The 13,476-nt window shown below is 37.8% G+C and overlaps 1 protein-coding gene across 3 annotated transcripts in view; it reads right to left on the bottom strand.

The window, feature by feature from the left end:
• Mtus2 (microtubule associated scaffold protein 2) overlaps nt 1-13,470 on the bottom strand; it is a 567,575-nt gene extending 554,105 nt beyond the window's left edge. For all 3 annotated transcript variants that reach the window (XM_048800772.1, XM_048800774.1, XM_048800773.1), the window contains exon 1: nt 13,234-13,470. The gene's annotated coding sequence lies outside the window, so the exon portion shown is untranslated. The remainder of the gene's footprint in view (nt 1-13,233) is intronic.
• Between the last annotated feature and the right edge of the window lie 6 nt (nt 13,471-13,476).

Raw genomic sequence — 13,476 nt, 5'->3', positions numbered from 1 at the left:
TGACGTGCACAGGCTCTTTGTTTTGTTCCAATAGTGACTTTCCCCTTAACCCAGAGGTATTTTGATCTACGGTAGACCACTGTAACATTGAAGGTAAATGCATCAATAATAGTAGAAGCTGAATAATGTCACTAAAAATAACAGAAAATGAAATTATTATTATTATTACTATTATTATTATTGTTATTTAGTGTGGTCATACAGATCTACTGCAAATACAATAGCTCTGAATTCCAGTTGGAAAAACCCTACCCCTTGTAAAGAAGAGAGCCAAGTTGATTTGATGTTATTAAAGAAATCAAACAGCCAGGCGCAGTGGTGCACGCCTGTAATCCCAGCAGCTGGGGAGGCTGAGGCAGGAGGATCACAAGTTCAAAGCCAACCTCAGCAAACGTGAGGTGCTAAGCAACTCAGTGAGACCCTGTCTCTAAATAAAATACAAAATAGGGCTGGGGATGTGGCTCAGTGGTTGAGTGCCCCTGAGTTTAATCCCCAGTATCTAAAAAAATATATATATATAAAAGAAAAATCAAACAAGGATGTGAACAAAGTTAAGAAGTACTATCTGTGTATGTGAAGATTACATATGCAGAGGTGGAAATGCAGCTTCTAATTAAATAAGGGAGCTCTGTGAAGGGCCAGAGTCTGAGAACCAACTGATCAACCTTCTACAGTGGAACCATAGACCACTGGGAATTACCACTGTGACCAATGTAGGGTCTGCAGACCATCACCAGCAGCAGAACGTGAGAGCTGGCATGGGAGGCTAGGGGACTAGATGTTCCCTAACTGAAAATTTCATTTCATAGCAAATATATGATTTTCAAAAAAAAAATTTCTACTGTTCTGTGGAATGTGTTTTCTTTCTTGATACCCTCTGAAGGGAAAGCGTTTTAGATTTTTTTTTTCCTGTGGATTGAACTCAAGGACACTCAAGCACTGAGCCGCCTCACCAACTCTATTTTGTATTTTTATTTAGAGACAGGGTCTCACTGAGTTGCTTAGCGCCTCGCCTCACTTTTGCTGAGGCTGGCTTTGAATACGCAAACCTCCTGTATCAGCCTCCTGAGCTGCTGAGATTACAGGCCTGTGACACTGTGCCCAGCGAGTTTGAGATTTTTATGAAACCTAGTTCTTATAATTTTTCTTCTATCATTTCAGTTTTCAGTGTTATATCTAATAAACCATTGCCTAAATCTGTAATATGAAGATTTACTCGTGTTTTTTCTAAGAGTTTTAGGATTTTCATTCTTACATTTAGATCAATGGCCATTTTGAGTTAATTTTTGAACCTGGTATGAAGTAGATCAATGTCATCCTTTCACATGTGGACATTCTAGCTTCATTCTTAAAAAACTTCTTTCTCCACTAGTCTATCTTATCACCCTTGTTAAAAACCAATTAATCATAAGTTCAAGGGTTTATTTCTGGACTCACAATAATATACCACTAATGTATAGATTATTCTATTGTACCATACTGTCTTGATTAAATTCGTTTTGTAGTAAGTTTTGAAATCCAATAGTGATGAATCCTTCAACTTTATTCTGCTTTTTCAGTCTTGCATTGACTATTATGGATTTGTTACATTTCAGGGGGACATAGGAAAAGACAATTGTGATTTTTATAGGAATTACATAGATCAATTTGGGAAACACTGGTATCTTAACAATTTTAAGTCAAAAAAAATATATCCTTCCTTTTATTTAGGTTCTCCTTAATTTCTTTCAACATTTTAATTAATTAATTCCATTTCAACATTTGTCTACTGAAGACACCGGTCTTTTGTTACATTTGTTCTTAAGTATTTTGGTATTTTTGACACTATTACACATGAAATTTTTTCTTAATTTACAGATTGTTCACTTTAAGTGCATATAAACACAATTGATTTTATGCTTCCTGTATCCTGCCACTTTGCTGAACTTACTAGATCTAATGGCTTGTGTGAGTGAGCATGAATGTGTGTATGTGTGTCTATATTAGAGTGTGGAAACCCTTGGGATTTTTCATAGTATGCAAGATCCTATCATCTGCAAATACAATTTTACTCTTTCTTTCTAATCTAGATGACATTTATGTTTTTCTTGCCTGATTACCTTGGCTAGAACCTCCAGCCTGATGCTGAATAAATGTGACAAGAGAGGTATCCTTGATTGATTCCTGAACTTAGAAGGAAAAACAGGCTCCTGCCCTGTTTTCATAGATGCCCTTCCTGAGACTAAAGAAATTTCCTTCTATTCCTCATTTTGTGAATGTATTTATGATAAAGCACTGTAGGGATTTGTCAAGTATTTTCCCACGTTTACTGAAATGATTATGTGATTTTTGTCCTTTATTCTACTAACATAGTTTATTACACTTGTTTTTATATTGCATTGCTCAGATAAATCCCACTTGGTAATGTTGGATAATCATTTTAGTTGCTGTTTCCTGTTTGGGGATATTTAGTGCAGATTTTTGCAACTCTATTCATAAGAAATACTAATCTGCATTTTTTCTGTCATGTCTTTGGTTATCAAAGTAATATTAACCTCCGAGAGTGAATTAGAAATGTTATCCCCTTTCCCATTTGGGGACAGAGATTATGCAAAACTGCTTTTAATTCTTTAAGCAGAATTTACCAAAGACGCCCCCTGGGTCTGGGTGTTTCTTTGTGGGCAATGTTTTACTATTATTTCAATCCTTTTTCTTGTTACAGGTCACTTCATATTTTCCATTTCTTCTTGAGTCAGTTTGGCAATGTGTGTCCTTCCTAGGAGTTCGTCCATTTTGTTTTGGTTATCCAATTTTCTGGCATAAAATTATTCATCATGTTCCTTCATAATGCATTTTATCTCTCTTCTTCACTCATTCTGACTTCAGTAACTAAGTCTTCATTCTTTTTCTATTAACCAGTAAGGTTTCTCAATTTAATTGATCTTTTCAAAAGGAAAATTTTTTACTTTCATTGATTTTTCTCTGTTGTTTTTCTACTTATTTTATTTCTGCTTTGGTCTTTACTGTTATTTTCTTCCCTTTGCTTATTTTGGGTTTAGTCTACATTTCTTTTTATACCTCACAAAATGAAGGTATAATTCAGTGAGGTTTTGATTTGAGTTATCTCTCTTTTGCCAACACAGGCATTTACAACAAAAATTTCCCTCTAAGTACTGATTCATTTGCTTCCCGCATGGCTTAGTATAGTGTATTTTTGTTTCTGTTCATCGCAAAACATATTCCATTTTGTCTTGTTATTTCTTCTTTGACAACTTGGTTATTTAGAAATGTATTGTTTCCACATTTTCTGAATTTCTGAAATTTCTACCTGCTATTGATTTTCTAATATTCCAATGTGATCAGAGAATATATTTTGCATGATTTAAAACCTTTTAAGTTCATCAAAACCTGTTCTAATAACCTAATATGTGATCTATTTAAAGAATTTCGTATGTGCACTTGAGAACAATAGGTATTCTGCTATAAGATGGTATCTATATGTATATATATCGTTAGTTTCAGTTGATTTATAGAGTTGCTCTAGTTTTCTATTTCCTTGCTGATATTCTGCTAGTTCCAATTCTTTATTGAAAGTGGGGTATTAAAGTCTCCAACAATTGTTGATAAATTTTCTATTTCTCTTTTCAATTCTTTGTTTTGTTTCAGTACTGGGATTTAACATAGGGGTGCTGTACCACTAAGCTATATCCTCAGCCCTTTTAATTTTTTATTTTGAGACAAGATCTTGCTATGCTGTTAATGCTGGCCTCAAATTTGTGATCCTCCTGCCTCATGCTCCCAAATAGCTAGGATTATAGGTGAACACCTGTGCCCAGTTCCACTTACACTTAATGTAATTACTGGTATAGCAAGATTCAGATCTGTCATTTTGTTATTTGTTTTCTATTGGTCTTATGTATTTTTGTTCTGCTATTCCTGTCTCCTTTTGTATAAAATATATATTTTTCTGAATACCATATTAATTCCCTTTTTTCTTTTATTATATAATATTTCATTTTCTTGTGGTTTATACTCTATTATATTCACCTATCTAATTACCTTTAATGGCACTCTTTATTTTTTCCTACGGATTTGAGTTACTGGCTAGTGTCCTTTCATTAAAATCTGAAAGACTTCCTTTAATATTTCTTCTAGGGAAAGTCTTCCAGGGACAAATTTTCAGTTTTTTTCTGAGATATCTTAATTTTGTTTTGAAGGATAACTTTGCTGGATATATAATTCTCTATTTTCTTTTATTTAGTTACTTTGAACACATCATCCCAATACCTTCTGGCCTCCATGATTTCAGATGACATGTCAGCTGTTAATCTTATTTTGGATCTCCTTTTTGTGATGATTCACTTCCTTCTTGTTGCTTTCTGTCTTGACTTCTGACAGCTTGCACCTGGGTGTGGATATCTTTGTGTTTATACTCAGGGTACATTGTGCTTCTTGAACATGCAGACTAATGTTTTAAATGCAATTGAGGGAATGTTTTACCATCGCTTCCCAAGTAGTCTTTCTGTCTCTTTTTCTCTCTCTTCTCCTTCCGAATCTTCCATTTATGCATATATTGGTACTCATAAGTCTGAGGTTCTATCTACTTTCATTTATTCTTTTGTCTCTGTTCCTAAAATTGAATAATTTCAATTAATCTATTTTCAAGTTTGCCAATTCTTTCTTCTGCTAGTTGAAATCTACTGATAAGTCTCTGTAGTGAATTCATTTTAATCACTGAACCTTTCAACTTCATAACTTTTAATATCTTTCTTCCGTTATTCTATTGGTGAGACATCATTTTCAGACTTTTTTTTAGTTTTTCACAAGAGGTTTCTCCTAGATCCTTGAATTTGTTTATAATGGTTGATTTAAATTATTTGTCTAATAAGGGGCCAATATCTGAAGTTTCTCAGGAATATTTTTTTTTATTTCTTTCCCTGCATAGTTCTTTTCCATATGTCTTTACACATGCTGTAATTTTGTGTTGAAAATCAGATTCTAAGTAATATGACAACTTCAAAAATCAAATTCAACCCTTCCCACTAAGGTTTAATGTTGTTTATATTTGTTGTTTTTGTTGTTCCTATTACTGTTTTCAAATTCCCTGGAGTAATTATTTTAGATCTATTTTCTTTATCATGTGCAGCTATTGAAGTCTAACATCAGTGTTCAGCAAAAGATAAGACAGAGAGGTATCTCTAAAACCTTGGGCCAATATATCTTACAATCTTTTCTGAGGGCCTGCGTGTGTTGGTACCTGTTTTCAACACCCCAATTGGCAGTTTACAACTCTGCATTAATCTTTTCTTCCTACTTGTGCAGAGCTTCAATGTCAGCTAGTTTTTCCTGGACATGCACCAGCACCTGAACCTTCTAGATTCCAAGGACTATTTCAAAGTTTTTTAGAGGCTTCTTAGATATCTCCTTTCCCAGTTTTAACTTGTAAAAATTTTTTTGGTTAAATTCTGCCACCACCACCTCAGGCACTTACACGTGAAACAGTTGCTGATAACTTTTTTCAACAAAAATGCCTCAGGGCTATTCATACAGAATGAGTTTCTAGGTAGGTTAAATAAAAACAAACTTAAGGGATTAAGTTTTTCAGAAAGCTGCCAGACAGGCCACACAGTAACAACTTCTTGAGAACAGGGCTTTTAGAGAGCTGCAAATTTGTTCCATCCCTTTGAATGCCTTCTAGGTTATTTTTCAACATATGGATACTGCTAGATGGAGCAGTGGGGGTGGGGGGGAATGGAAATAAGGTGAGTTTAAATGCCATAAAGTTCACTGTTCTCATTGAGATTCAATCCTTTTTCTTGAAAAAATACTCCTCAGATTGTTGAAAGCTTTTGGTTAATTTTACAATTCAAAAAATAGCTTTATCTTTATTTTTACTGGTTTTCTCATTGCTGATGTACAGAAGAAGAATTTTTAATTAATTTTTTATTCATTGCATTTTAATTATAAATAATAGTGGGATTCGTTGTAATCTATATGTACATGCATGTAATTTGGTCAGTTTCATAGGGAGGATTTTCAGAATATCTTTTACTTCATCACAGATGTGCTTCTGAGATCAATATTTGAATGCAATATTTTTTTAATCAAAATTAAAGCAAAAAAAAATCCACGATGAGAAAAGTATCAAAATTTCAAGAGAATGAGAGATCAGTTCCTACTTATTTTTTTCTTTGGTGTCAGGCTCCAATATAATCTTGGCTTCAATTAAAATTTTGGAAGTTTGTTCATTATAGATATTTTACATAAATTTTTATTAATTACATTAAAATTTTAGTTTTTATTTCTGAATTTTTTAGTACCTTCTCAAACTTTGTGCCCGAGTCAAGTGCCAGAGTTAGCCCCTAGAGCTGACCCGGAGAATGGTGATTTTCAGACCACATTTTTTTTTTAATTCACCAAACTGAGAAACTAGTTCTCACATTTATATTCCATTGCAATATCTTGGGCTATTTTCAATATTATAAACTTAAAATCTAGCAGAAGACTTTCAGTACGGAGTTTGGAGGTGTAAGACAATGATGCAGTTACACTAAAATAACTTCATAAATCTAGTAATAGAGACAAGTTAGGTAACTCAGTAAAAAATTCATTACTAGTTGTCAGTTAAACTAATGCAATGTGGGGTTTTTTTTTTTAAATCTCACTAGTGTTATTCAGGAAATTAAATGGAATGTTCGGCACGTCCACCATACAAACCTCCTAAGAAACCATGGAACACCGACAGAAAATGCATTAGGTTTAGAGATGTTAATTTCAACTAAAATTATTCTGCTTCATGATTTCAGTTTTCAAGTTGACTTCCTCTGAACGTAAACTGATTGTAATATAAGAATTAGGACCAAAAAAAATATGTGTTTGGTTTAATACATGACAAAATTTCCACCTGAGAATAAAATATTCGTGGGTAGGGAAAGATTGCCTGTGTCGAGAAGCTATTTTGAGTGAGTGATTTCAAACAGCTTAGTACAAAAGCAATTAATTCTGGATGATTTGAGATTACTTCTCCTAAACTGTCATCAACAGAGATAGTGTTCATATTAAGTTTTCAGATTAGTACTTTGCAGTAGCAGTCAAGTAAAGTGTGGAAATTTAACTTCCCCACTAGGTGTGTGCCATTTGCCTCTGTTGCTTTATTGTCGCTTCTTGTAATTCATGGCTCCAAACTTCATACTCTCTCCACTGTGCTTTTGAAAATCACTGAATCAGTATTTGCCTATTTCTGGACAAATTTATTTGCTTTATTATAATCCTTATAAAAGTTAAGGCACTGCATTGGATTTTATTTATTCAGGTAAGTAAATCTTCTGAAAGTTGCTATCAATCTGTCATTTCTACTGGTTTGGCCCTAATCACATACACTGTTGACTTATGAAAATGACTGTAAACACTGTTTTATTTTTCTACAGAAACCAAACCTACTGTTTCAACAGACCTCTAGGTATACAAAGGATGGTAAGACTAATAAAGAGAAGTCTTAAGGGGTCATACCACCTATCCTCTCCGGGAAAATGGAAGTACACTTGCCTGAAAGACAATCAATCTTATCTTAAAAACTTGCAACAGACAGAACTAACAATTTACAAGCTCTTCTCCTTATATCTAAACTCTGATGATAAAACGTGATTTAGAAATAAGAGACCAACATAATCATTTACTTTATTTATTCATTCATCTGATCGTTTATTTACTTACTACTTAGATCATAAATTGTCGAGCTAGAAAATATAAGGAAAAGAATCTCAAAGAAGGTTAGAATGAATAAGAGCTTCAAAAATAACATGATGATATCTTAAAATCAACAGATTTTGGGATATCAATTAGTTATGTTATACAATAAAAATGTCAAACCAATTGGTTATGTAACAAAAGCAATTAGAAGGTCTACTCAAAAAAAGCTAAAGAATATCAACCACACAGGAAGAGCCTTGAATCCTTCATATTTTAAACATGATAAGGCATGTGAGAGACACTTACAAAGAGGCCACACGAAGTGATGACAAGCACAGGAGCAAGAATACCAGTCTGCCATAAGTGCCACTTTTCTAATGTCACCCACAAACGTGCTGGGTCAAGTTGCTAAGATGTTCCCTACCTACCAGAAAACAATCCAGAAAATTTCCACATGGAAGATTTCTTCTTTGGCTCTTGAAGGTTAAAGATAGTTATAAGCTAATGGCCTGAAAAACTAAACAGATATCCCACACCCCTGTCCCACCCATGTGGCCCTGTGTGTCCAGCAAGGCTGTAACTAAAACCAGGCAGGTTTCTACTCCCAATGGCTTCTTCACCATCTGTACTGAGAGATCATGAGAGTCCAGGCCAGGTCCACACATGTGCAGTGTGCGTGCGTGTTTGTCTTATCACATGTAAGGTAGTCACGCGGGCATCCAGAAGCCTCCGTCAGCCACTGAGCAATTTCTCTTCCTCCGACTCAAGCTGCCTCTGGGCCAGGAGGTTCTCTCTGGCTCAGTTTTACTCAGAAAGTTGCTCTTGATTCCAGGTATTCAGACATTCCTCAGGGAAAAGTAGCGAGGATCCCACTGTCAACATCCTTCTTCTATCTTTCTGTCACAGTTCTAACGTATTCCTGGGGGGGCTGCAGGGATTCCAAGCTGAAATGGAACTTGCCAGCTGGTCCTGACGCGGTGACAGACCCGTGGGAGCCATCCATGAGACACACAACCTCCCTCCCTACTCCTCTTTAGATGATGGTCCAGACTGGATCCAGATGCCCTTAGAGCAGCCCTTGGCTGCTCCTGGTTCCTAGCCACCACAGGACCTGAGGCTCCTAGAGCAACACCAGCTTTTGACACAGTCTCAGGTGGTGGGGAGGAAAAAGGGGTGTTGGGAGGAGACAAGCTGACAGTTTATCTGCACATTAGCATGAAAATCCCTCCATGCTGCCCACAGCACCTTGCACCCCTCATGAGTGCCAGCTGCACCTTGACAGAGGCCTGCAATTGCCATCCCCTGAAGCCCTACATCCATGTGGCTCATTCTTCCATCACCTTTTGGGCTCAGCTCAACATCCCCTCTCAGTGAGCTCTCCCCCATTACCCTACTTGAAATCACAGTTCTCTACCCCACACTCTTCCTCTCCCGTCTTTGATTTATTTTTTCCCATAGTACCATCCCTATCTGAGATATTAAATATTTTACTTCATTCATCTAGTTCTATTATACTGTAAGTTCTTCAGGGACACAGTTTTTGTCTGTTCTGTTCACTACTCTATACCTAACACCTACAGTGCCTGGCACACGTAGACACTCAGAAGTATTTGCCGGATGGTCTCTTTTAAATGAGAGGAAGCCAGGTGCTGTGGTGCATGCCTGTAATCCCAGCATCTTGGAAGGCTGAGGATCACAAGTTCAAAGCCAGCCTTAGCAACTTAGTGAGGCACTAAGCCAACTTAGCGAGACCCTGTCTCTAAACAAAATATGAAAAGGGGCTGGGAATGTAGCTCAGTAGTTAAGCACCTCTGGGTTCATCCTTATACCACAAAAAATATATAATAAAATAAGGGGGAAAAAATCTAGACACCAGTTAAAGGCAGTAAAGACAGATTTTATCCAGTACTACAGGACAAAGCTTTCAATTGAGAAGTGAGCTCCGTTTTGGTCCTTCAGAGGTGACTGTGCTTTAAAAGGAGAATGAGTAAGGAGGAATGACTGGCAGCTCAAAGGGAAAGGTCAAAGTTTCTGAAAAGCAGGTGAAGTGGGTGGCCAGTGTTGACACAATTAGGCCTTCTGCATCTGTTAACTAACACTTGCCAAAGTTAGGTCCTATTCTCATTCAGAGAATGAAAACAGAGCCCTATCCTTCCTGAGGAGCACATTTCAAAGAAATGGCTTTTTAGGCCTTTGAGAAAGAGACTCCTGGGCAACAGAGACCCCTGTAAATGGCAAATGGATAGAGAAAGGATTTGCAATTGTAAGTTTTTGTTTTCTTTCTTAAATGAATATTCTAAGAAGCCAAGACTTTTCTGCTATATGTTTGCTAGAACAGAAGCTAAATTCTTTGAGGACAACTTTGACTTTTTCTAGGCAGGAGCTCATGAGGGACTGTGTCACTTCATGGTTTTGGGCTTCTAGAAACCATGTTAGAGAGTTTTCAAGTCCCTTAGTTAGGTGCATGGGTAGGGCAAAATAATTCATTATAAAAGTGGCATGCTATGGTCAAAGTCTAGCTGAAAAAAGCATTCACAGGGGGAACCTGACTAAAGTCTGGTCAAGGAGAGAGTCTCCATGGATGGATGGGTAATGGGTAGATGGATGAAGGATGGTGAATGACTGACAGGTGCATGATGGATGATGGATGGGGTCCATGAGGTACATGCATTGATGGGAAGGGTCAAGAAGAAAGGATCTGAAGACATTCAAATTCACATACAAAGTAGAAAGCATTTGGGAGAAAAGGGAAAGTCCTCAACTCTTCAGCTACTATCACAAACCTGGTTTGATGAATGTAACAAGACACTCACTTGCTCATAAAAACTGCTCATCAGAACAAGTTGATTCATAGCTCATCTACTGACCTGCTTTGTCTCCTGTGGGATATTTTCTAGGTCTGAGTGTGTCTGCTCACTATTTAAAGTTCCTACCAGTGACAGAGCTATGGAGCTTATAAAAAGGCCTCCCATGGATCTGATGTTATCTGTTCCTATTAACTTTTAATTAATGAAACATTTAGTAGTTGTTTTTTCCTTTCCTTCTCCTTTGGCAGCCTGCCTCTGAGATGTGGAAGAGTTTTGACCCACTTTTGTCCCACCCCCACCCACTACTCTGCTCTTCTCCACCTCTGGCTCATAATCAAAGCCAAAAAAACTCCCCTTCATGCAAGATGACAAGGCACTGAGCTGGTTCTCCCTCCAGGTAATGTCCTGATTTCAGGAGTTCCACACCATCCTAGGCTCGAGCAATCTGCAGTTTCTCAACAGGCCAACTACAACATTGGCCCAGATTTCTTTTTCTTTTATTATCTTTTCATACATAACCAAAAAAAAATTAAAATAAGAAAAGGCAATTTTGTAAGTCAGCATTTGAACATAACTTGGAGGCAGGAGGAGATTCAGGGTTTGTGGAACCTTAGATATATAACTGCAGGATGGGGGGAGCATCCTTCCCATCTAAAAACAATCCAACACTACAAATGCAAACTTAGTTATGACCATGTGAGCACACTGCTAATGCCCCTCCCATGGCTTCCAAAGACGCCTGGGTGTGGGACCTGAAGCTTAGGATTCATTAGCTTCCCAGTCAATCCCCCTCTGCTGGGAGATATAAAAGACTGGAGAGGTTTCTACTACTGCCGCATTCAAATCTCTAGAGAATCACTAAGCATAATAGTCCTCTATTACATCAATCCTCCAGACGCTATTCTTATCTCCCTTTCACAAACCACCATCCCTGCTGTTCCCTCTAATTTGGCAGCAGCAATTCATTATAAAACTGTGTGTGTGTATGTGGGACTGGGTTTGTGCATCCTCCCCCGATTTTGGCTTTAACCGCCTAGTTCCGTGTCAATTATGTAATAGCCAAAACAGGGAGTTTAATGGAATACCAAAAGCACAGTTGTAGTTCTTACATAAGCCTACCATAAACCATAAAGCATAAGATCTGCTCCCAGGTTTGGATTTGAAATTACATAAGGTAGAACAAAAACAGATTCAGCAGTAAGATCTCCTTCCAACCTTAAAAACAGTAAAAAGCTTTTTACACTTAATTGGCTAGTTTATACTGCATTAACATGGTAAGTTTTTGGTTTGGCAGGAAAAAAAAAATAGTCCTTAATGAGATTTGATTATTTTATCATGTAAACATAAAAGAATATTCTGGCACCACTATTCAACTTTAACTGCTATCTCTGTTCAGTGAACTGTACCCCCCTTAGGACTCCCATAAGTATTCTACATGGGATTATGGGTCCCTGATAAACATCAGTGATTCTTGACAGGAAAAAAAAAAAAGTCAAAAATTATTTAGATGAAATACATAAGTACACATGCTAAAATTCATCAACATAGCTTCTTTCCAATACCATTTTTCTCTTTTCATGTTTCAAACCCCACATTTTTTACTTACCTTAAACCACTGTAGCCACACCTCAGGCTACAAAGTAACAAATTAAAAGAAACAGTGCCCTCCAACGGGTGTCACTTCTGGATATACATGAGAATCCCCATGAGAGCTACTAAGCTAAGAGATGCCAAGGCATTATCCCAAATCCATTAGAACAGAATACCAGGGTGGCAAAAGGGGTGCCTAGACATCACTTTGATGCTTTCTACTTGTGTCTTCTTCTTACCTGAAAAAATAACTATTGATAAGAGCAGAGGGGAAGAGAAGGAGAGAAATCTTCAGTAACTGGAAACTCACAATTACTAATTTTCCATCAGATGGCAAAATAAATTTATCCAATAGCTTCAAAGTCATAAAGGAAATCCGTGTGATCTTTTCTATCACTATCAGTGAGTAGTCAAAAGAATTCTCACCAATTTTTATAACAGACTCTACAAAACCTGTTTTGCGTTTTAAACTTTGCCAGTTCTACCTAATGAATCTTTTAAGGGGCCATATATTATCTGAAAAGGATTTCCCTCGCTAAGGTCATGCTGATCTTCAAGGAAAGTTTTGGGTTGAAGCAGAAATTACAGGTCTGACTTCCTGCGCTCTTCTCAGATGCTCTGGTAATCACTTATAACTTCACCAATGAGCAAATATTTTTAAAGCACTTATATAACAGGGAGTACAGGCTCCTTTGGTATCTCGCCAAGTGTACTTCTTCCCGTGTTTGTATTTAAAATAGAATGGTAGTAACATCACTTGTGAGCCTGAAATTCCTTCTGCGCACAGGCTCAGAATGGGGGTGGGGGGGGAGCTCCGAGGAAATAACACATTCATACTATATTAAGACGAAGACACAGACCAAATTATCCAACACTGGGGGTGGGAGGGGGGTCGCTTTAACCAACCTACCATCGCTTCTGAAGCTGGGGGTGTTCAACCTGGCAGCTCGCGAAGGTGCCAAAGGGGCTGCAATGTCTCAGTCGGAGCAGGTGATGTGGGTAGAAAAGAATGAATGTTCTGATGACAGAAAAGCCCACAAATGCTGCGCTGCCCCGAGCCTGGCCGCCTCACTCCCCAACTCTGCACCTGTCTCCTGGTCGGATCCAGAAGGCAGGCGCCAGAGACCAGCTCAATCCCGCCGGACCATGCAGAAGAGGATTCGCTCACCTGGATCAGAAAGAGGTACACGAGTCCACCACTGACCTCAAGACGACTCTCATGCTGGACACGCTTCCTCCTCCTCCTTCCCAGCAGGAGTTTTCAATTAACCGTCACGTCTGGACTCCTGGCTGATCGGTCAAGATTTCCGCAAAAGGGGACCACAAACTTGCCCAGAGAGCCAGCAGAGGTGGCGCTGGTGGGGAGCGCGGGGCGCCCCCGCACCTGGAGACGCTCCCGTGAGCTGTCACC

Source organism: Marmota marmota, unplaced genomic scaffold (assembly GCF_001458135.2).
Source record: "Marmota marmota marmota unplaced genomic scaffold, marMar, whole genome shotgun sequence".
Lineage (NCBI taxonomy): Eukaryota > Metazoa > Chordata > Mammalia > Rodentia > Sciuridae > Marmota > Marmota marmota.
The sequence above is the reverse complement of the archived record's forward strand: the minus strand, read 5'-3'. Positions and strand labels throughout refer to the sequence as shown.